This window comes from Ambystoma mexicanum, chromosome 1q, assembly GCF_040938575.1.
Source record: "Ambystoma mexicanum isolate Mex_15411 chromosome 1q, UKY_AmexF1_1, whole genome shotgun sequence".
In the NCBI taxonomy this organism is placed as follows: Eukaryota; Metazoa; Chordata; class Amphibia; order Caudata; family Ambystomatidae; genus Ambystoma; species Ambystoma mexicanum.
Genome location: NC_090922.1, coordinates 813,180,328 through 813,205,586, shown reverse-complemented (window position 1 = coordinate 813,205,586; position 25,259 = coordinate 813,180,328).

Below are 25,259 nucleotides of genomic sequence, written 5' to 3'. Positions count from 1 at the left end.
TACCGCAATTTGCGGTACCGTAATTAGCGCCTTCCCCATTCCCATAGAGCCCTATGGGGCAAAAATGGGAATGGGGAAGGGCAATGGTGGAAGGGGGAATTACCGCCCCGCCAACCTTGGAATGGGGCTGTAATTCCCCTTTCCACCAAGGCGGTGCCGGTATTTTACTGGCATGAACCATGGCGCTAATAGTGCCATGGTTCCCCGCCATCTGTGTAATGAGGCCCTATATTTATAATGAACCTTGATCGGACATTATTTTAATTTGTTTGGTTTGGTACTGTTATCAGGTCACACCCCTCCTGAAGATATAGCCTATCCTCGGCCTACCCCCCTAACCTCCAAAGAGGTAAAGGAGGGGTTCCTTTTGGTTAGTGCCTGTTTCACCTTATGATGTGGGTCAATGCTGTTTTCGTAGTAATGTGGGGCTGAGTAGGTAGTTTGCCCACCACTTATCCCTGTGCTCAGGCAGAGCAGTAGTCATTTCACCACGGTCACCCCAAATGTTTCTCATGGATGGTTAAGAGTAGGGTCTTTCACCCTTCTTGGAGCCTTTATCTTCACCTCTATGTCAGAAAGCTATGCAGAAAACTGTACTCCCCAATAAAAGGTCCAGAATAAATTCTTCTTTGTTTTTTAAAGAACAGACCTAGTTCGAGAATAGTGGAACACTGTACAAGGTTTGGGAAGCCTATGTTTGGGCTGGCATCGTTTAACAGTGACACAGTGCTGTTGCGGAAGTGAGACAGTCTGTGCATTCCTTGGGATTAGTCCTTGGTCAGGTGTTGTTGAAAAGCCATGTTTTGAAAGGTTTGTGAAATTGGAGAATGTATTATTTATTTATTTATGTATTTAATTTATTTAATTTGTTACATGCCCAGACCCTTAGGTATCACGGCAAGGGTTACAGACAGCTTAAGGATATTTTATACAAAGTTACAGTGCAATATTTTAAGAAACAGTGGGGCAGATAACTCTAGAAGCCATGTATTTGCTCGCTACGCAACAATATGAATCTCTCTAAAGTTCTGCATATTTAAGGCTAGACATACAATTAACAATAAACATTTGTCTGAGTAGGTGCAGCCGGGAAGGTCTAGGCCTTCAGTATTGGTTGAACAACCAACTTTTCAGTGATTTTTTAAAACTGGCCATGGTTTCCTCATTTTTGATTCTCAGTGGTAGGGAGTTCCAGAAGGTGGGGGCCAAGACTCTGAAACTGTTCCCTCCTGCTTTGGTGCTTTTGTAGCACGGTATTTCTAGTAGGGCCTTAGTGTTAGATCTAAGTGTTCTGTTGGTAATTTTTTTTCTTGATAGCATTGTTGAGATAACTGGGGGCTTTGTTGGTCAGGCATTTGTATACAACACATAATGTTTTGAATATGAATCTGGCTTTAATGCGCAGCCAATGATTTTCTCGCCTTATGTGAGAGATATGGTCTGATTTCTTTATACCTAGTGCTGCTCTAAGAGCTTTATTCTGTAACAGTTGAAGTTTACTGACATTAGTCTTGGATGTTCCTAGGAGTAGAATGTTGCAATAGTCAAGCTTAGTTAGTATCAAGGCTCTGGCTAAGGTTATACAATTGGTGGCCGTGTAGGCTATGGATGATGAGAGGGCAGATATCTGTTTACCCATAGCGAGGTTGGCATCTAAGTATACACCAAGGGTTTTGACCTGTTTGAGAACCGGAATCAGTGTTCTGTCGATGTTAATGTGTGTGAAGCCTGGGTGGAGAGAGGCTATTCTAGCTTGGGTTCCTACGATGAGGACCTCGGTCTTCTCATCATTGAGACAAAGACTATTTATTGCCATCCACTTTTGAATGATGGCATAGATGTTGTTAATAATCTGGGTGTCTTGGGTGTAATCACCAGTGATGGGGATGAGGATCTGGGTGTCATCTGCAAAATTAGTGTAGATGACACCCATGTTGTCTAATGCTGAGAAACAGAGTTTTGTGTAGGCATTATACAGGGTAGGGGAGAGGCATGATCCTTGGGGGACTCCAATGGGTACTGCTATGGGGTCAGCCGCAACTTTCCTGATGGCGACTCTGGAAGTTCGTTCAGCTAGAAAGGATTTAATCCAGAGGGTGGCATCAGTAGAGAAACTGAAGTCTTTGGCTAGGGTGTCACAGAATTTGTCATGGTCTACGAGGTCAAACGCTGCTGATAAATCCAACAGCAGCAGTTTGGCTAGTTTTCCTGAATCTCTAATGGTGTCTATTTGTATTTTGAGGTCAGTGAGAGCGGTTTCAGTGCTGTGATTAGGCCTGAACCCAGATTGTCTAGCGCCTAGAAGTTTGTTTTGTTTCAGATGGGTTTGTATTTGGTTACAGGCTATTTTGTCGATGATTTTAAGAAGGAATGGGACTGTGGTTATGGGCCTATAGTTTGTTGGGACTCAAGGGTCCAAAGAAGGTTTTTTTAGTAACGGGGTGATCCAAGCTTCTTTGATACTTGCCAGAACTAGGTTAGCGCCAAAGGATGCATTAACAAAATTGGTAATGATGTGGGAGAGTGCGGGTGCACATAGTTTAACTAAGTGCGCTGGGTAATTATCCCCTTTGCAGTTCGATGCCTTTAGTTTGGCTATGGTGGTAAGTACTACTTCCTGGCAGACAGGAGAAGTGGAAGTCTGGAGTATTACATAATACAGGTCTGGAGTTATGTTCTGACAGGGCATATTTTTCTGCTAGTGTTTTCCTTTTAGAAGTGATTTTACTTTGTAGTAGTTGGATTTTAGCGGCAAGAGCGTCTTGAATGGTGGTACACCATTCTTTACTTGGTTGAACGGGGTTGATGGTTGGCGTGGGATTTTCTAGTTCTTTAAGTATTATGAATAATTCTCTGGAATCTGAGGCTGCATTGCTGATTCCAGTATTGAGCACATTTGCTTAATGCGCAATGATAGCTGCTTTGTACATTTTGTTTGCATGATTAAAAGCGTCTGTTATTTCGGAGGTGGGAGATTTGTTAAAGCGATGTTCACAGGAGCGTTTAATTTGTCTCAGTGTTACTAGTTCCTCATTAAACCAGAACAAGGTTTTTTTATCTGATCTTCTAGATTTGGTGAGACAGGGTGCTAGGGAGTCTATTGTTTTTGTAAGGCAATTATGGTATGTGTCTGCAAGGGAGCATGGGTTATCATTAGTGATCATTTTGTCTGTGAACGCATTCTTTAGGATTGGATTGAGATTTTCAGCTGATAGATTGCAAATGTTTCTGGTTACATAGGACTCCACTATGATGGGTTTAGGTGGATCAGGTTTGTTGCATAGGATAGAGAAGTTAATACTATGGTGATCTGTCCAAGGTAGTTGGGTGATCGTTTCTATGGATACTGTGGTATCAAGGGATAATACCCAGTCCAGCGTTCTCCCTTTAATATGGGTAGGTGCAGTCGCCAATTGTGTGAATGCCATCTCTTTGAGAGCGATGTGTAAGGCTTCTGCTTTATGATCTTGGCTATCATTGAATCCAAGGTTCAAATCACTGAGGATGATACATTTTGTTTTAGGCTTAATCAGTGGGGTTAGTAGTAATGGAATGTCTATGGGCCTCATTACACGGAAGGCGGTAAGGGTTAACAGTCACCGGTAATGGTACCGGTGACCGTTAACCCTTACCACCTTACTACGAGGTCCCTTTGTGGGTAGGTACTTTAACGCCTGCTGTTTAGCAGGCGTTAAAAACCAACCCGCAAAGGGACCAGGGTGCTAATTATGGTACCGCAATTTGCAGCACCGTAATTAGCGCCTTCCCCATTCCCATAGAGCCCTATGGGGCAAAAATGGGAATGGGGAAGGGCAATGGGGGAAGGGGGAATTACCGCCCCGCCAACCTTGGAATAGGGCGGTAATTCCCCTTCCCACCAAGACGGTGGCGTTTTTTTTTACGGCATGGACCAAGGTGCTAATAGCACCTTGGTCCTCCGCCTACAGTGTAATGAGGCCCTATGTCTGGTTGAACATTGTTCTTCAGTGCTCTGTAAATGGTTACTAAATTAATGGTAGTTTTGTGGTTGGTGGCAAGTTTGGTGAGTAGGATTTTGTATCCCTCTAAGTTATCTATGGGGCAGGATCTTAGTTTGAGATGGGTTCTAGCGATGATGGCTACTCCCCCTCCTACTGAATTTGGCCTATCTGTTCTCAGGATAGTGTAGTTAGGTGGCATGGCAATGGTAAGAATAGTTCCATAATTGTGGGGGCATTCCTAGCTGGATCTTTTTCCAGAAGGTGTGTGCATGAAAAGAGATGGATTGTTTGCGGGTTCTCTCTTTGCAGACGAATTGTGATTCAAGCCAGTTGGTCAATTTGCTGTGCGAGGAGTTTGTGCCATAACATATGCGGAGCTTAGCTGCTAGGTACACTGGTGTGCTTCTCAGGACTGCTTTGTCGATGTTTTTGCAGTCTTGAACAGTATCCCGTCCTGGAGAGGAAGTCAATGTAGTTTGCGAAGGTGTTCTTTTTATTCATTCATTTGTTTTAAATTTATAATATGTGTGATAAATTGCCTTTATAATGGAATTACTGCTTTCATTTATTTGAATTATAGGACTGAAACATGTTTTTAAATAGAAGTAAAACAACATGTATCATGATTCACACACGCACTGCACCCCCCAACGCCACTTTCAGATAGAGCCTCAAAACATCCTGTTTCCTCATACATAACTCCGCCACTCCATCTCACCTGCTACCACTAATCTTTCCATCCTATCCTGAAAATATATTGTACCTCCCACCTCTGGTTAGGGCCAGCAATGAAAACAATATTCAATAAAAAAATTAAAAATAATTCAAAGACAAAACTCAACCACGCAAGCTTCACACACCTGACATGACAGATGAGTGACCCACTGGCTTTAGAGCAGTCACCCCTTCACTATGAAACTCATGTTACTTGAAGGGCCATCAATAATGTTCTGAAGGGCCGCGATCAGCCCACAGGCCGTATGTAGTGCACCGCTGGTCTACATCAAAGAGTCTCTGTTAATTGCCACCCTGGTGTGATTTCCTATGGCCTAACAGAGCATGTCCCTTGAAGCACTGGATCTCTCCTTGTCCCCTGAGGGCAGTTACTTTCTTCCAGGGGAGACAAAGGGCCTCATTATAAGTGAGGCGGTAAGGGGTTAACGGCGCCGGTAAAGGTGCCGGCACCGTTAACCCCGTACCGCCTCATTACGAGGTCCCCTCGCGGGACCCGCTCTGCACGTCTGGTCCCGCGAGGGGAGGAGGGAGCAAACAACGGGCTGCTCATAATCGGCCCATTGTTAGCTCCCTCCCCCATTCCCATTCAGCCCTATGGGGGCTGAAATGGGAATGGGGACGGTCCGGGCACGGGTTCCTGGAGGGAGGAATTACCGGGCCCTCCGAACTCGGAATGGCCCGGTAATTCCCCATTCTGGGAACCCAGACCCGATTTTGGCGGCAGCCATGCCGCCAATAGCGGCATGGCTACTGCCGAAATCATAATGAGGCCCAAAGTCTTTATCTGGGGCATAACGTAAATTGTCTGCTGCTTCGGGTGGAGCTCAGCCCCAGACAGTGAATAGACAGAAGGCCCGAAAGGAAGGTCACTAGAAAACAATCTGATGATAAAATGAAACCAAAAATTGTTTTGCCCAGTATAATTGGGCAGTTCCATAGACCATCATGCCATAACCAGAAATTGCTTGCATTTGGATGTTTCTTCTGCTACAAGGTTTTGGAAGCACACAATGATATGATTCAAATGCATATGTCACTGTGTTCTGCCATGTGGCCAAACAACAAGTAAGCTGCTGAGAGACAGTCCCAGCAAAGTAACATGTTTTCACTATGAAAGGGGACCCTGATTAGCAAACCTCCTTTCAGTGACAGATCAACCTACATCATTTTATTAATATAAATAAAAAAAGCTCAGTCTATTCCAACCTTGCAGATGTCATTATGTCACAGGTACCTGCTCTGCAAGCTAAAGTGTTTTGTTGCGATCTGTGTGAAACAGATCTGATGTTGATCTAGTTAAAAGTTGAGCGATGAGTCGTGAGGCACAGAGTTATAAAAGTAGCTCATCAGGTTGGATGATTGTTGCTGAGCTCTTTGGGCTTCTTAAAAGGCACAGTTACATGTTTGCTGGAGATAAAAGACCATGGGCCTCATTCCGACCCAGGCGGTAAGTTACCACCTGGGTCGTACCTTTACCACCATGGCGTAAACTACGTTTACATCATGTTGGTTGGCGGACTTACCGCCCCATTCCGAGGTTGGCGGGGCGGTAAGTCCCCAATCCCCATTTACCCTTCCCCATTCCCATTTTTGCCCCATAGGGCATAATGGGAGTGGGGAAGGCGTTAATTACGCCACCGTAAATTACGGTGGCGTAATTAACAACAAGGTCCCTTAGCGCCATGGATTTTAACACCTGCTAAAAGCAGGTGTTAAATCCTCCATGGCGCTAAGGGACCTCGGAATCAGGCGGTAAGGGTCGGCGCTGTTTACGCTGCCGTAAACCCCTTACCGCCTGGGTCGGAATGAGGCCCCATATGTAATTTGCAGGAACTGTCCTGCCTGTAGCAGAGGATACACATCCAATGTAATAATCTGCAAAATTTCAATGATGAGTGACAACCATTGGAAAGGTAGCTCAGCGGGTCAAGTGACTGTTGCTGTGACCTCTGCATCATCTTCATGATACTAGACCGGTTTAAATCTTTGTGAATTGATTCAGCCCTCTTTTACTTTCCGAACATGTTAAAAACATCTCTTTTCCCTACCAAGTTTGTATTAAGACGTCTTGCATATTGGTTGGTGTATACAGTGATCTGATGCCCTGCGAGGTTTCTCGCATGTTTACATCTTCTCACTGGTGAAAACGCAACCCGTCAGGAGCAACCAAAAACGTGTTGACACTTGGCAAGACCGTATCAGCCCTTCATTGTTCAAAGTGTGCTAAATTGAGTGTCATGGAAACCTAGCATAACAACACTTGTTGTTGCAGCGACAGCAGGGGTCCCACATTAAGCGCTGTATAAAAACATGATGCTATTATCTTCCATTCCACCTCATGCTGCCGCAGTGAGAGATGTATGTATTTATTTTTTTACGCCTGGGTAACAAGTCCTATATTTAAACTGAAACAATGCAGTATACTGCAAAATCCCATGGGGCAGCTTTGGTTTCTATGCCCAAATATAATTTGCAATGGGTTGTGAGAAATCCCTTCCTTGGCTTCGGGAACTGGCAGGCAGGACACTTTAAATTGCTGCAAAAGGCGGCCTTGTGTTACTTTCAGTGAAAGGTTAGACTGTTCTGTGCGCGAGCTGTCCTGTTGTTTTGGTGCGGTATCCAAGAGCCTGTGTCTTTATTTTTTCCTGCTGCTGTGACATTTAAACCATGAACAGGGTCATCATTTTGAAAATTCAGGGACTGGGTCAATGACAAACACCAGACAATGGGCCTCATTACGGGATTGGAGGTAGCCATGCCGTTCATACCGGCATGGCTACCCCCAAACTCGGGTCCGGCTCCGGGTCCTGCAAAAGGGGAATTACCGGGCCATTCTGACCTTGGAGGGCCCGGTAAATCCCCTTGCGCGGGACCTAGAGCCGGTACATCCCCATTCCCATTTGAGCCCCCATAGGGCTCAATGGGAATGGGGAGGATGGTAGCAGCGGTACCATAACGGTACCATTGTTACCATCCTGTTCTGCACGTGGGTGCCACTCTGCACACCTGGTCTGACTAGGCGTGCAGAGCCGCCCCTCGAGCAGAACTCGTAATGTGGTGGCATGACAACAACGGGTCCGGTAGCACTACCGGCGCGGTTGTTGCCTTACCGCCACTGTTGTAATGAGGCCCAATGTGTGCAAATCGCCAGGATAGTCTATGGGAAGTTCCCCCACCTGCGCCCCAATCACATTGATTGGGGGGTGCACCTCAGAATGCCTCCCGCCAGGGGTGCCATTTGGCCCAAAATCGGTGCTGCCTGTGTACATATTCTTTAAATCCCTGAGAGTAAAAATAAAACCAGAAGTCCAACTGTAGACCCAGGACTCTTGGAAGTAATCATTGCCAGACTGGTCTACAGGGATGTCGGGAGAGTTCCTTGTGGGCCTCTGTGCCATAGTCCTATTTTCTGAGGTCACTGATACTTGTTACCGTTTTTTTATACTTTCAGAAATGTATGAACTTTCCCTATATATTTTCAAAAAAAGTAGGAGGCGCCCCTCTCGAGAAAGGACATGGCATGATAACCTGTTCTGTGTTTTTTTCCCACTTTGAGAGTTTGCAGCCACCGCTTTTTGCTCGCTGTACCTTTCACAAATGGAAAATACCAATTTGCATATCAGTCTTTGTCCCGCCCACATGGGCAGTCCAGCACCAAAATGCTATGGCAATTCCCTTCTGAACAAAAGTACCAACAGCAACCCCATGCACGTGTTTCAGCCTTGTTGGGCCTCATCAGTGAGGTGGAGCTGTGCCTCGCTGAGCACAGTGAGCAGGGAGTCCACATCTGGGTTGCCCCCAGGTAACTCAGGGTGACCAACCCCAAGTTCCTTGCAAAATATTTCCAAAAAAGGTTGCAGGCGCCCCTCTCCAGAAAGAACATGGCATGGACATGGCTGTCGTGCTGGATCTTGAGCTAACAAGAAACCAAGATTAAACAAATCCATTCTGGCATGCCATAGTGTGTTACGAACAATACCAGACTTTATCCAAAGCCTAACGATGGAAAGATTCTTGTCGCAGAGAAACTCAACTTGATCCACATCCGATGAAGAAATGGCTTCCAGTCCCTCTATATCTCCAAATATATTGAAGACACTGGCACGACATAAATCGTACTTTGGGAAGGACCCATCGCGACATTTCAGGATCAGAGTATGGTACTGGTTAAGTTTCTTTGAGAATGCAGCACTATCGTCATTTATGTAGTGTTTACTACTGCCATTATGTATATCATTGTTATCTTTAGGTGGATCTTGAAGGCGCTGACTATTGGAAGAAATAGGCATGATTTTCGTGCAATTATCTGATCTGTTTTTGAAAGCTTGGGCATCATTTTGCGAGTTTTTATTGAAATTATGTATATGAGGGGCATGTTCAAGGACACGTGGAGCTTCAGGTAGTACTTCTGATATTCTATTAAGTAAATAGGAATCCACCACAGTTCTTAAAGCACTTAAACGATCTTCAACTTTCACCATCGGAGCGAGAGGAGGAGATAACTTGCCCGCACCTGTCGAAACGACACCTTGTTGAACAGCTAATGTCGTTTGTACAGTCGGGCAAGATTTTTTTGTATGGATATTATCAGGCTTGGAAGATAAGAGAAGTACCAGCTCATTCAAAGGATCATAATTAGGGGATGACTTGAGAACTTCTTTTGGGATACCTTGAGGAGGAACAACCTGAGAAGGAGGAGAGATGTCTTGTAAAGCTTCATCTACACGCGAATTGCTGGCTATATCGACTAAGTCGGTATTAGTTATCTCATCACCTATAACTGGCGAACCAACAGCACTGTGAGTGAAAGATTTCGTGACATCCGAAGGAAGATGTATTTGAGGTAATTTTTTTAAATCTGACAGAGCTTTTTTATTTCTTTGTATAACTTTAGATGACAGCAATTTTATTTTTCTATTATTTAACAAAGATCCTCCTATCTTTTGTACATTTTGGGTGATGCCCCCACGAGATTGACAGGGTATAGATTGACCTACAGTTCTCACAGGAGAATCAACACTAATCCAAGATTCATTATGTTTTACCGTATCATCTTCCTCAACACATTCAATAGGTCGAATAATTTTAGCAAACATTGGTAAAGCTGGCGTAATAGTTAGAGGATCTTGAATCATGCTCTCTAAGTGTGAGAGACGCTGAATAATAGATTATCCTGAGTGTACGTTTGAACCTTGATAAGTGACAAGCTGTACAATTCTTTGCTCTAGATTTACTAAAGAAAGCTCTTTAGAACATTTAAATGAGGTATCTCTCATCCAGTCACTTATATGATTTATCTTGTCGGTTTGAACAGCTAGCTTCTGATCCAAAGAATTAAAAAGCTTGAATAGAGTAGACATAGTAGTGTTAATAGCCCCCAAGGTGACTTCTAATAGGACAGGATTTGGTAAAGATACAGTTGATTGTCGTTTCTTATCAGAGGTTTGACAGCGACGAAGGGTAGGTTGCAAAAAAGAGATCTCCTCATCTTGTCTTGTTGAATCCATGAAACAAGCTTGTTCATAGTCAGTCATGATTGAAACTCTTGAGCTTTCAAAGTCTCTACATTCAGGGGGATTGTGTGAGGGGGATGAAGGAGACTTGTTATTAGAGACTTGTCCCACGTCTTCAATAATTACTGAAGCCAATGTAACGTTCCCAGATGGTGAACTTTGTGCTGTTTTTTGGTTTTCATTTGTCATCGCTTCAGAGTCTAGAGATGACTCTTCTAAAACGGTGGAGAAGATTTGCATAGGTTTAATAATTTTAATAGGCGAATGAGGTACAGTTAATAAAGTTTGATCAGAAATAGAGGAGCTCAGAAGGGGAGCAGACACCTCATTATTTAAATTGGGATTTTGTATTGGGATCAAAACATTTACATCACCATTAGGTAGTCAAGGCTCTGCAGGGATCGATACAGAAGGAGCCAAGTCAGTCAAATTGGAGATTATTGAGACATGTGATTTTTTTACACAAAAATTACGAATGTCATTTGGATTTTTGTTAATTGGAGTTAAAGTGATTTTTTTTTGATGTGCGAGTACGACTTTTGGTCTTTTCCTGTGATTTAGGAATGTTTTGATTAATGGGAGTTTGAGGAAGCAAAGCTGAGTCCGGTATATTAGGCATGATGGGTGATGGTGTGATCATCGGGTCTCTAGTTGTCTCTGATGGCATGCCTGTTTTTAGGGTGAACATAGAATGTTATAAAAACACTTTCTTTCTTAAGTCAAAGCACTATGGGGCCTTTAAAATATAGAACGACAACCTAATATATTGATGACCTTGATATCTAGACTAATTCCAAAATTTGCCACAGTGCTTGGTTTGGAAACCTGGAATAATTGGTGATGTTGGTATTGAACAGTTCCTTAGGTGAGGGATTCTCACTTGCGACCATTCCCCCAACAGCTGCACAACAGCCAAAGGGCTTGTCCCCGCCGGGCTTAACGCCGCAAGGGTGGTTAGGCCGTGAATAAAAGGACCTTCAAAGTCACGTGGTCCGTCACGTGACCGCAGTCAGGTCCGCCTCCTCCAGGAAGCAGTAGGGACCTCGGCAAGAGCCTCGCTCGCAGTGCCGAGGAAACAAAGTATGCTGGAGTTGCAGCCGTGGAGCACAAGCGTTTAGGCAGGAAAACGCCCCTTCAAAGCAGTATGTAACACCGCGCACGGGCGGTCAGTCCGTGAATAAAAGGACCTTCAAAGTCACGTGGTCCGTCACGTGACCGCAGTCAGGTCCGCCTCCTCCAGGAAGCAGTAGGGACCTCGGCAAGAGCCTCGCTCGCAGTGCTGAGGAAACAAAGTATGCTGGAGTTGCAGCCGTGGAGCACAAGCGTTTAGGCAGGAAAACTCCCCTTCAAAGCAGTATGTAACACCGCGCACGGGCAGTCAGTCCGTGAATAAAAGGACCTTCAAAGTCACGTGGTCCGTCACGTGACTGCAGTCAGGTCCACCTCCTCCAGGAAGCAGTAGGGACCTCGGCAAGAGCCTCGCTCGCAGTGCCGAGGAAACAAAGTATGCTGGAGTTGCAGCCGTGGAGCACAAGCGTTTAGGCAGGAAAACGCCCCTTCAAAGCAGTATGTAACCAAATCCATATAATATACAATCATCCATCAGGTTTTAAAAACGATACCGCCACAATCACTAAAGCTATTGGAGAAACCCCCACAATTCTAAACTAGAAGGAACTAGAAGGAAGTTTCGTTCCAGAAAGCTACGTCATGTACACATTTTGCTAAGTATCGAACTCTTTTTTTTTTTTTTAAGGTGGTACAAAAAATAGAAAGATGTTTTAACGATTCAACTTCATTAGCACAGAATCTACACAGATTACTCTGCGTCATTTTTCTGTTAAAAAGAATCTCCCCATGTGGATAACATTTAATCTTAAAAACCTCCTCAATGTGTGGCCGTCCGGGCGCTGTGTAATAGGGAGTGGGAGGCCACCTCCTATCCTATTTGCAAAACACAGATCATTATTCATCTACAGGAACCTCTTCTATCACACCAATCAGAAGTGAGTATTTTGTAAAAAATTGATGAATTATGTTAAGAGGGTGAACGATGACACAGGTCCAGATTCATGAGTCAGCCTCATTTGTCAACAATCTGGGAATGAAACTGACACCGCTAGGCTTACAAGCGTGCAATGTGTGCATTGCCCAGGAGCATGACGTGCTTCCGGAAACCGCTCACATCCTGTGAAGATAGTTTAGATGAGCTTCCACATCTGCCATCTGTTGGACGAAAAAAAGATGACGTCATCTAACATTCAATTTGACCTCTGAGGTATTTACGGTGTTTATATGGATATGCTCGAACAATTGTATGTTTAATGAATGCCGCTGCATATTATTTACCATTGTTGATCATTCTGGGAACCAGAATGGATTTTACTAAGGAGGGGGATCTTTGAGGGAGAGAGAGAGAGGGGGGAAGAACTATCCTTAACAGAAAAGTACAATACAAGATCGTATGTTCATTCAGCTTGAAGAAGGGGATACACCAGCCCCCAAAATCTATTGTAACTGTACGTTTCCTGCCATTTTATGGCCATCATTTTTCCAGTCTGTCAATTTCTCTCTTGAGATGTGATTGGCTAATCTCCCTAAGGATCTGGGATAGGATATGATGAGTGCCAGGTCTAATAAAAGCAGAATTTGCATGAAGCCACAAAAGTATATGTGTGTGGGTGTTTATATTTCAGGAGTACAGCTAGGCCAACATTTTGTGTTTGGCTAATACATCAAATTGCAGGTGAGCAGCTACTTTCAGAGACTTTGGGTGGTGGGGCAAATGTACTTGTATGGTGCTACATTCCTGTTGTCCCAACGGAATGTTTTTGGGAACTGGTGTCAAATTTGCAATTCAATGCATATTAGACAAGTGACATTGCTCAAAAACATGATAGGTTTTAAATACAAATATGTTTTATTACTTTTTATAATAAGTTCATAATGCATATCCAGCTGCATTGTACCATAAAGTCACGTACGACTGAGTGGCACTACAGTTACAGTGTGGGATGTCACTGGGAAGTAATAAAGTCACTATGATGCGGGAACACGTTTTCAAAGCTGTATTAAGAAATATTTGGAACCCCCCCAGATGTACCAACACCTCCAGGACAGAGAAGGCAACCAATTTCCCTAGAACATTGTCTCCAAACATTAAACCTCAGTGTTCCACAGCTGGCACCCCAATGACACCCCTCGCATTCCACCCCACACACACAAGCCATGACAACAGATCTCCCCTCTACTTTCAACACATCCACCTCCCTACAACCGCAATCCTATTTTTATTCCAAACTTGACCTACAAACACTCCCACAGCAGCATTCATGACCCTCGCCACCTGTACAGCTTCTGAATACAAGGAATCACCCTTTTTCTTCACAACACCTTTCTTAATCTGCACCCAATATCCACATCTCACCTTCACAACACTTCCACTCCTCTTCTCATTCACCACTTTTAGCCAGCGATCCTTATCACAATACAATTTATTTGTATTACATGTACCACACCATCTGTCCCACTAGCTCTTCCCAGACAAGGAGGTATCACCATGGTATTGGCTTTGCACCCTCTCATCATCTCAAAGGCGCTTAAACCAGTCGCTTCATTGGGTGACATCCATAACACATAGACTCTTTATTGGATCCCCACCTTTCTATCCTTCCTGCATACATCAGTCATCCTTATTGCTTCCATAATACATCTATTCACTCATTACATTGCTTTCTCGATGAAACAAGGCCGTCCTCTTATGCTGATTCTCACTTAAATCAAAATATTTCTGTCACACAGCTCCCACAAATTGGGTTCCATTATCCATTAACAAACTATGAGGTAATCCTCCCCTCGCAAACATTTCTCGTAAAAACTCAACAACAACTTCACCTGCAGCTTCTCTGACCACGTTAAATTCAATCCATCTTGAGAACTGATCCACCAACACCAACACAAACTTAACCTGACCAGACCCCAAATCAACCAGACCCAAAAAGCCCATGGCTAAATCATCACACACACCATTGGGACTCTCCCCTTGGAACCCTCACTCCTCCCAGACTGACTACACTCCACACATTCACTCAGCCTCCTCTCCACCACACGATCAAAACCAGGCCACCAATTCTCACCCTCCAACACAGCTTTGGTGCAAGACACACCCTAGTGTCCCTCATGTGCCAAATCAATTACCCTATTCCACAACAACTTGGGAACTACCACACATTCCCATCGATATACGATACCTCCCACGAGATTCAACTGCTCCCAAACTTTCCAGAAAAACCTCTGTTCCAGGCTAATACTCGCCTTAATAGGCCACTGTGCCTCCTTAAAACCCCTAACACAATTACACACCTTGTGTCCTCTCAACGCTGCCATCCACTCCTCCTTATCAATGATTCCCTCATGATTTACAAAAAACAGATCTGTGATGACCTCTTCACCAACCTCTACCTCATGACCACCCAACCTTGATAAATGATCTGCAAGAACATTCTCCCGTCTGGGCATAACTTCCATTCTAAAATCATGACTCTGCAATTGTGAGACCCATCCCGGCCACCCGCTGAGACCCCTTGCTCAGACTTTTATTTTCAAAAATTCTCTTTAGTGACTTATGATCTGTCCTAATGACAAACACATCCCAGACAAAATTGGCAAATTATTGCACAGCCAAATGACCAGTCAATGCTTCCTTCTCTAACATGGAATAATTTTTCTCTGCCCCTTTCAGCATGCAAGAAGCATGAGCTATAATATGTTCCAGTTGAGATAAAACGGCACCAACAGCATTATCGCTCGCATCCACTGTTAAAACACTCTTTCTCCTGCTATCAAAACTGCTCAAAGCCTTAGCAGGATCAGTCTCTTCCTTGATTCGTAAACATTTCTTTTCACAGAGTTCACTCCACTCAAACACCATTCCCTTCGTGGGTAACTTTCTCATCTCCCCCACTTTCTCTGTAAAATCTCCTACAAACGTTTGATAGAACTCAAGCATCCCAAGATACAATTGCACCTCAGCTTTCGTCTTGGGACTAGTCACATTTCTAATACTACTCATCATCTCACTATTAGGCTTCACCCCATCTGGTGTTATCTCCGGACCCAAATACTCCACTCGATCACTGCCAAACACACACTTCTCCTTCATCAAGGTGATGCCCCTCTCTTCCAAAATACCGAGCAACTTGTCGAGGACAACATCATGCTCTTTTTCATCTCTTCCTGACACCAAACATCATCCTGAATACAGAAAATGCCACTCATACCTTTGAACAGTCTATCCATCACCTTCTGAAACATGGAGGATGCCGACACCAGGCCAAACGGCATTCTCCTGAACTGGAATATTTCATCATGTGTAATAAACGCTGTGTACATTCTACTCTCCTCATCAACCTCAATCTGATGATATGCCGACGCTATATCCAGTTTTGAGAACACTCTCCCATCAACAACCAATGTCAACATTTCACACATAATAGGCAATGGATGCCTCTCCACCACCACACACTTATTGACTTCTCTTAAGTCCACACACAAATGCAGTTCTCCTGATGTCTTTCTCTCCACAACTAATGGAGAAATCCACTGCATAGAATCCACTCTTTTTATTACACCTCACTCATACAATTTCTGCATTTCCTTCTTGACACCATCTCTCAAAATCAGTGGAACTGGACGTAATTTCACTGCAATCGGCTTACATCCCTTCTTCATGAAGATTTTGTGTTTCATTCCCTTCACTTTCCCTATACCATCCTTAGAAACATTCTTGTACTTCTGACAAATTGATTCTCCAAAATGCAATACTTGATCACTTGTATTGTGATTGAACTTTATTCTCAAATTTTTCTGAGCTTGCCACCCTAAGAGTGTGGCACCCTTCTTCGTGATATACACCGCCCCCTGGGTACATCTTCCTTTAAAACTAAGTTCTGCAATGAAAAACCCCAGGAGTTCAATTTTGTCTAAATGATACCCACCAGGTGAAATAGTTTCCTTTTCCAAATACCTCACATTTCTACACAAATTACAGTCAAACACTTCTCTGGACATCAGGGATATCTTCGCCCCCGAATCAGCCATCATTGAAATTGGCACCCCATTCACAGACTCCATGGCATAGGGATTTACACATTCATCCTCATCTTTCTCTCCAACAACATTAACAGTGTTGTCTCTTCATGTCGATCTTCATCTCCAGAGGAGGAGGGTTGGTCATCTTCTGTCATGTAAAACACTTTCCTTTGAAAGTTCTTGCAGCAGCCTGCAAAGTGACCATTCCTCTTGCAATTGGTGTACACAACCTTCTTCCCTGGACAAACTGGGGAGGCAGCAAAATGCGAGTTACTGGCACATCGGAAATACAGTCAGTCTTGTCTCCTTCTTTCCTTAAAGCCAATGGAGTCTTAGCCTCTCCCCCTCCTTTCTCTTTGTCCTTTTGGACTTTCCTTTTAGCCGTGTTATCTGAAACTTCCACCTTGGAGCCTTAATTCTCTGCCTTTACTAGTTTGGCCACACACGCCAAAGAATGTTCTACTCTATGAGATATCTCCAACACCTCATCCAACGTTGGTTCATCCTTGAGCCCTAACTCTTCTCTAATCCTCATGTTGCAGGAATGTGTCATGAATTGGTCTCTTAAATGTTCATCGAAATTTACCCCAAACTTGCATGATAGAGTGAGAATTCCTAAGGCAGTGACATATTCTTCTACAGTTTCTCCCTCTTCTTGAATCCGCAATCTAAAATTATACTGGTCTAGGGGCAAAAGTGTGCATCCAGTTTGTATAGGGCTAAATCCAGTTCATTTGTTACCTCACGGCTGCTCACTTCATCCCCCACATCCGGAAAGGTTTCATAGATCCTTTGCCCTTCATACCCTAAAAAGTGCATCAACAGCAATACTTTTCTATCAATGGAGAAAGAAGATCCACACGCAGCCCTCATATAGTGCTGAAACCCTTTCTTCCATTGAGGCCATTTTATTTTAGGAGTTCCAGGGGAGGACAAGAACGTAACAGGCCCCGGCACACCTGGCATAGCCATGACTGTAAGCATACCAAGTCAAACACCACACAGGCAGAATTTATTTATGCTGTCCTTGTTTTATTTTTTTTGATGAGACCCAACTTTGGGAGAGCTTAACCTCCAGGTAACTGAAGTTCACAACACTTTCAATGAATTTGTTTGCACTTGATAAGTTTTTCGAGAAATACGTTCAATCCAATATACACTCCCTCTGGGTCTGTTGCAAAGTCACGCTGCCATTCTTAACATGGCAACCCAGAGATGTCGACTTGCCAACCAATGGCGGACATACGTGCTATACGAAATTTTTCGGGCCACCAATGCAAAAGCAGGGAGGCACTGCCGTCGTTACGACCTCAGCATGCCATACACAACATGCCACCTGGAGCTATGAATGTTCTCAGTAGGCCCTGCCCTGCCAACCAACGGCGACCATGAGTACTACTCTATCTGCTGTGATAACGCTCGAGCTGCAGCATACACCGGACAGGGCTGCCGATTAACGAGCTGTTGCATGCACAGGATCTTTATAAGGAAACTTTACAACTTGCCTTGTTCTGCTTCTTTCTTGTCCTGTCAGTGATCCAGTAGAGTGTGTAACCCTAAGACCGTGGAATGCTCTGTACCTCTCTACGCCTGCAGCAAGCCTTTATAGAACACAGCAATGGCTGTAGGGCTACGGTCCATGACAGGCTGTGCTGGGGGTTATTCTCAGTCCTTGTCGCCAGTGTAATAAAGCCACTACGGAGTGGAACACGTTTTCAAGGGTTTATTAAGCATATATGTAGAAACCCCTCAGCTGGATCAACACCTCCCGGACAGAGCAGGCGACCGATTTCCCTAGAGCATTGCCTCCACACATTCCACAGCAAAATTCCACAGCTGGCACACCAATGACATCCCTCACATTCCATCCCACACACAAACTATTACAACAGTTACACAATGAAACATACAGCAATTGAAGAAAAATATCTACACTAAATTTCCCTAAGCACCACACTAACCCACCACACACACACCAACACAACTCTCCACATTCCTTAAACACCCCTCTGACAGACAACACAGTGAATAATACAAATAATTTATTTCAGCAACCTGGAGCACACATTAACCAGTGCTGTAGGAAAGTCATAAAATATCTACAACGACAGACAGCCTTATCTTTTCTGATCTGCCCACCTCGCCATTGAATCAAAGCATTCTTGCCCTACCTGCCTAACTCACTGCCTGCACGCTCTGAAGCTCCAAGAAACCATGAAAAAGGGAGAAGATGAGTTATGCAAGACTCAATAACATAGCATAACCAGGCATAACAAAAGAGTTTCACTCATTCTCATTTGGATAGTGCTTTGAATGGCCCCGGCAGCTTCGGTGACTGGCAGCAGCAAGGCAGAAAATGAATGTCAGTCTACTATGCCATAATAATGTAAACAGCTGGTGGGAATATATTTTTGCCTGTCAAATTAACCAATATAGAAACTGAGGGAGGATCACTGCAACAATGTCTAATTTCGAGGTAGTGACTTCAGGGCCACTAATAGAAGAGCATGAGGAGACAACATTTTATCCATAAAATCATGAAATCTGCCCCATTATATGACAGTCTTTTTTGAATAGAACGAACGTAATCATTTCTAAAGACAGTTTTTGCATTTAAGTCACAGGGCGATTAAATAATTTGCCTACGATCACACACTTTGGTTAAGCAGTGATCCTGGGATTTGAACTCCCTCTGCAAATTAGGCACTTGACCACATATCTTCTGAGCTTTATTTGGTACAAATATTTAAGTTTTGGCTTTCAAAGACTATAATTATATACTATATTATAGTGTTTAGTTGAATAATATAGATATTTTTAAAATTTCTTTTTATTGGTATTTTCTAACACAACTGGCATCTACATACCAACATTAACTCTTCCCCAACATCCCCCACATCCCACATTGATGACAGCATTTCAATCAGGGCTTTGCGTTTTTGGTTACAGTTTCTTGGGTATCACATGTAAGGATTTCATGACGTACTAAAGATTCTGCCATTCCTCTCCTTCAGCACAAAACACTGGCCATCATCTCCCTCATCATGTCCGGGATAGATTATGCCAACAGCTTATACCTTGGAATGCCGAACTATTTATTGGTGAAACTGCACCGTATACAAAACTCAGCTGCCAGACTTCTCCTAAAACTCTCACGAAGGGACCACATCACTCCAGCGCTAAGGATGCTACATTGGCTCTGAGTCCAAAAACGAATCACCTTCAAAACTATGTTCATAACACAAACAACTATCCACGGCCTAGGAGTGAAGTTCATACAAAAGAAAATTACCATCTACAAGCCAACTAGAACACTCAGATCCAGCGACGACATTCGCCTAGAACCTAAACCGTAAACAAGAAAAAAACCTTGTGGATCAGCATACTTCTGCTTTGCCGTAAAACTTTGGAACTTCCTCCTCAAAGAAATAAGAACTATGAAGGACCACTTAAAATTCAGAAAACCTCTAAAGGGGTGAAAATGAATGAACAACATCGTCTTACCATTAAATGAACAAATGACGTAGAAGGACTTGAGGGTAAACTGGAGTGGAGTGCATGGAGGAGGAGAACAGTCCGAGTGGGACGGAGACCTGGGTGTGCCCTTCCCTGTGGGCGGTTGGGCGGGGGCGGGGGACAGAGATGGGTCAGACCTTGTTGGACCACTGATGGAGAGCCTGGGTTAAAGGGGGGAGGGAGAGGCACCCAGATCGGAGCTAATGGGCCGCGGGATACGGAGGCGCATCCCAACCTCGAGGAGCCAGTGTGGGTGGTGATTGCCACACACCAAAAATATACTGGAGGGGAAGATACAGCCCTTTGGGGACCCACTATGCTGCACACGTGGTGGGGGGTGTGTCGCACCAGAGAACAGGACAGGGGAGGGGATGCATGCAACAGCCAATAGGAGCAGATGGTGTAGCATAACGTGCCTCTACTAACTATCCTTACTAAAAAAAACTCATCCGTCTGCATACACCTCTCAAATTCCTAACTAAACACAACCTCTAAAGCACAATAAATGGCACACACTTCACTACACCACAATAACTAAATGTTATGTTGTGTTATGTTATGTTATATGATTTTTAGCATGTCCCACACCTAGAGGGAATTGTGAATGTTAACACGCCCCACGCCTGAAATCATGAGGATTGGCCTGAGTCACATCCGGATAGAAATGTGAATGTTAGCTTCTCCCACACTTGGGTGGAGTCGTGAACGTTTGCCGGAATCGCATCTAGATAGAAATTTGAATGTAAATGTTAGCATGACCCACACGTGTCAATGTGTACCCCGCTTTCTTGTTCCCCATCCTGTTGCTATAGATCCATATGCCCCCCTCCTGTCGCTGTAACCCCAGACCCTGTCACTGTGTGTCTGTGTGTCACTGTGCTCCCCGCCAACCTGTTCACATGCCAGGTCTCGGGTGCTTTAAACATAACCATCATATCACATCACTACGCTTACTCTCTGCTATACACCATCACACAACTAGAACACAGCTATACCCCTGACAAAATTCAGCCTAGCTGTTCCCATACAAATACTACCCCATGAACACCTCTTCACCCTTATAAAACAAAGCTATCCGATGACATTCTGGCCTAGTTTCTCCCATAATGCGTCTTTTCAGGCCTAGGCAGCCAGAACCCAGTCTGGGTGTCCACCCACCAGACTGCACACATCCAACTGATATCCTCAGCACCACACCTAACGCTAGGATGCAGCTACCATCAACCAATTACATAAGCTGCACACACATCTGGTTTACCCATGCACCCTTCAACACTATCTCTCTCTACTGACCAGAACTGCGGTTCCCGAGGGCGTTCAACCTACCAGCGCTTTGAGGTCATACCAATGATATATAGAGCGCTATATAAATGCCAGGTAACATAACATAACTACACCACAATAACTAAACAAACAACACATACCCGTGCACAGCAGCACATGACAGCTATCAAACGAAAAACACACCTACGCTCAGCAAACACTGTCAACCGAATTGAAACTTCCAACAACAAATCACAGCTCTCTTGCTCCTTTTTCTGGCTGAGTCCTGCTAACTTACCCTCCACCCCCTACCCTTTTGCTTTACAGAGTCACCAGAGCACCAAGGAACCACACAAAGTGGCAACAGTGTGCTGTATAAGAACCTTTAACATAACATAAAAGACATTGTGTAAACGTTGTCACCTGATATAGAGATTGTTTGTCACAAACATCAGATTGTTGTTTTTGCACAATGTAAAGAACAATTGCTATCCACATAAGAGCAAACTCCTTTTTTGTATGTGTAGGTTGCAGGCATCATGGATATAAACTCATCTTTAAAAAGGAGCTATATTGTGTTGCTTACCTTAATCACCTTAGAAGCAGACACATGCCTCATTGCAATGGCAATTATATCAAGGGTCACACCTAAGAAATGTACTGATGATAACAAAAGGAAACTAATTGTGCAGATTCATACTCCATTAATTTGTCCTTTGTCCTGCTCATGAACACTCAGTAGGCCAACAGATCCCATCAGGAATGGTGCAGACTTATCCACCAAAGAACCTGAGAGGAAAGTAGGATTTCACTACTACATGAAAAACTTGGGGGACCTCCAGGCACAAAAGGTGTAGAACTGATAGCTTTGTGAACTTTACTTAGTTTGTATTCTCTCTTTGTTTAATTGTGAATGATTGTCTGGTCTTGCAAATTAACTTTCATACTAAATTTCAGAATAAAGAATGAATTTTAAAAAAAAGGAATGGCCCAGAATTCAGGCGGGGGAATGGGGCTGCCCTGGTGCCCAATGGGCCCAGAGGTGTAGGGCCCATGGTGTATTTGTGGGATTATGAGTATTTCTTTACTTTTTGGGAGATTTGAAAGGCACAACATATCACAAAATCGTCGAAGATTGTGGTTGCAAAGCATGTCACTCTCTGCCGGTCAGGAAAGGAGAGAAGCCATCTGTGAGGATCCAACATGCGAGATCTCAGGGAGCCGCGATCTAGTGAGACTATGCGTGGGAAGCGCTCAAGAGGCCGGAAACTTGCCAGATGTGGAGCAAGGGACCAGGAGGATGGTCGTGTCTCAGCGCTCCTCCTTAGAAGCTGGAAAAGAACTCCTGAACTGCAGCCTGCAGCACACGCAGGTTCTCATACTTGGAGAGCGTAATTCCACGGCTGATAATAAAGGTTGTAAATACATTTTGCTGCATTCCTAATGCACTGTCACTAACTGCACTGCTACAATTTGATTAAACTCTGAGTACGACTATATGAACTGAGAAACCCTGTTTTCCCTGTGTCTATGCAACGTGTCCACATAAACACTTATACCCTCATCCATTGTCCTGTGCTCATTGGGGCCACCACACCATCCTAAAGTTACCCAGGAAAAGCAGCTCACCCAGGGCTTCCCCCCGCTCACCAGAAAGGAGGGCCCACAAGAGACATACGGGAAACTTTCCTCAGCAGTCACAGGAGGGAGAAGAAGAGTGGTAGTGTCCCTGTGACATGGATTGGGTCTTGAAACGCCACTGATACAGGCATATCTACATTTGCTGCGGATCAAAGACAATATCCATTAGTCCCTCCACTCTTGAAGAGTAGGATAGCCATCAGGCCTGGACTTAGGGTCTTTTATTTTTTTCAATTGGAATGGGCCTGGCATCTTGGGGCAGTGGGCTGTCAATGACTCTGACAAAGAAAGCTTAATATCTTGTCGGGTTTTACCACCTTGCTTTTCACTTTTCTTTGTTCTGCTGTGCAGAGGAGAATAAACCTTCTCTGCGATAATCTGCAGTGATTAACTCCTCCCCCCATTTGCTTTATCTAGGTTTTTGACATAGAATGTTACGTTATGTTATTGTGATTTATACCTTGCACCGCTGCCATTTCAGTCGCTCTGGTAAATATGAAGATGAAGGAGGGTTGGGACGGGTTAGGTGGTAAGATTGAGAGGGAAAAGCACAATCGAGCTTTGATGTGCTGTTGGTAGCTTCAGTTTGGAAAAAAACGGTCACTGTGTGCTGGTTTCTTTTTAATCAGTAGATGTTACATGCGTTATATGTGATCTTACCGACCACAATTACAGTGGTAAATTTAATCGTGGAAAAAATAGCAAAAAACACCAAATCCTTTTGTTTTGTTTTTATTTGGGGCCATCGCTCCCCCTAAGTTCCCTGTTTTTGATCCCTTAAAACACCACTCAAACCCAATCCCAACCCAGTTGAACCCCTTTACCCCTCAACCGTTTATTTATTTGATTAATGGTCGTGGTGTTTTTGGTGTTTTTGTCCACTCTGAAATTTACCACTCTGTTATGTTTCAGATATTTTGACTGGATACCCTTATATGGCGTTTGGTGCATAAGTCTGTATTCGGTGTGTGATTGGTTTCCTTTGGGTGTTGTGGAGTGTGCCGAGTTTGTGGTGGTTTTAGGTGTGTTTCTCTGTTGCAGAGATTTTTTCAGTGAGGATGAGGATGCAGAGCATTAAAGAAATATTTTATTAGGGTTAGTGGGGAGTCATCTGAGTCCTTTTGTGCGAGGCTATGTTTATGCCTTGAGTTTATATTATTATGTGGTGATTTTCAATATAATGCATTATTTCTTTGGGTGGCCCTGTTTCGGTTAATCAGGTTTCAGTTGTTTTTGGTGTTTTTATCAAGATGTGCTAGAATTTTCCCTTCAATGATGTTTCTTATTTAACTCTGTGAATTAAAAAGCCATGTTTTTAACAGTTTTCTGAAATGTAGGTGATCGTCTGTTGTTTGTATTTCCTTTGGGAGCAAGGTCCAAAGTCTCACCACTACGCAGGAGTACGCTGTTTCCCCAAGATTTCACTTTAAGTTTTGTTTAGGTTTGAGGAGAATGTTGTTGCTGGACCTTAGTTTTCAGTTTGGTTTGCAGAAATGTTTCCCTGTATGAATTATGCTCCTTGGCTGTGGATTGCTCTGTGTGTTATGCAGAGTGTTTTGAGGAAAATGTGTTTCTTGACCGGTAGTCAATGTAGGGTTCTCAGTGCTAGTGTGATGTGTTCTCTCTTAGTGTGAAGCAGCGGATTGTATGCAAATCCTGCCCAAGGAAGCATCAGTCCCACAAACTAAAGGATGCATTACTTTAAATGTGCATCTGCTGGACAAAGACAGATCTCTCCAAAACCAAATTCAGCAATCAGGCATGCTTTACCCTGCTTTCAGTTCTTTGGTTTGGAGCAGTAAATATGATTGGGTTAATGAAGTTGAATATGTCTCATGTTATGCAACCTCAATGATAAAATGAGGAAAACACCCACTCCAATTGCATTAGGAAACGTATTCTGTTATAAACTATGTGCCACACAGCTGCCTCCCACAATGGAGTCCTTATCCAGGATTGCACAGAACTCATTCTTCCCATTCCATGAACTATATTGATTGCGTGATCATTTATGTGCTCCAGGCAGAGGCGCCACCAAGGGGTGACCAAGGGGGACCACGACCACCTTATAAAATGCTGCGCCCCCACCGGCCTGCCTGCCTCTTAGTCAATGAGCCCGTGGCAGGCCAGGTCACCCCTATGACCGGGCCAGGCAACACCTATGAAAAATGTCTGGGGGCGACACTAGCTCTAGGGATAGAACATTATACCGGCTGAAGTTGTTTGTGCCCCAAAAATCCTATTGACTATTTTCCACTGCCTGCTTAAACTACATCAATGCGGGCAGGATTTCCCAGCTGTAGGCAAGGAAGTGAATAAACATCATGTTGAAATGGGCTCCCGGACATCTTGTGCCGGCCGTGGCAGGCACCTGAATTTGTTCAGGTTGGTTTAGCAAACTCTGATTAAGCTGAATATTAGGGTGACTCACATTCCAGTCAACTTTAATTGTTGAGGTTCAGCGATCTGTCTGTTCCAGCAGCAGACTTAGGTATCTGCAGTTGTGGCCCGAATCAATGGA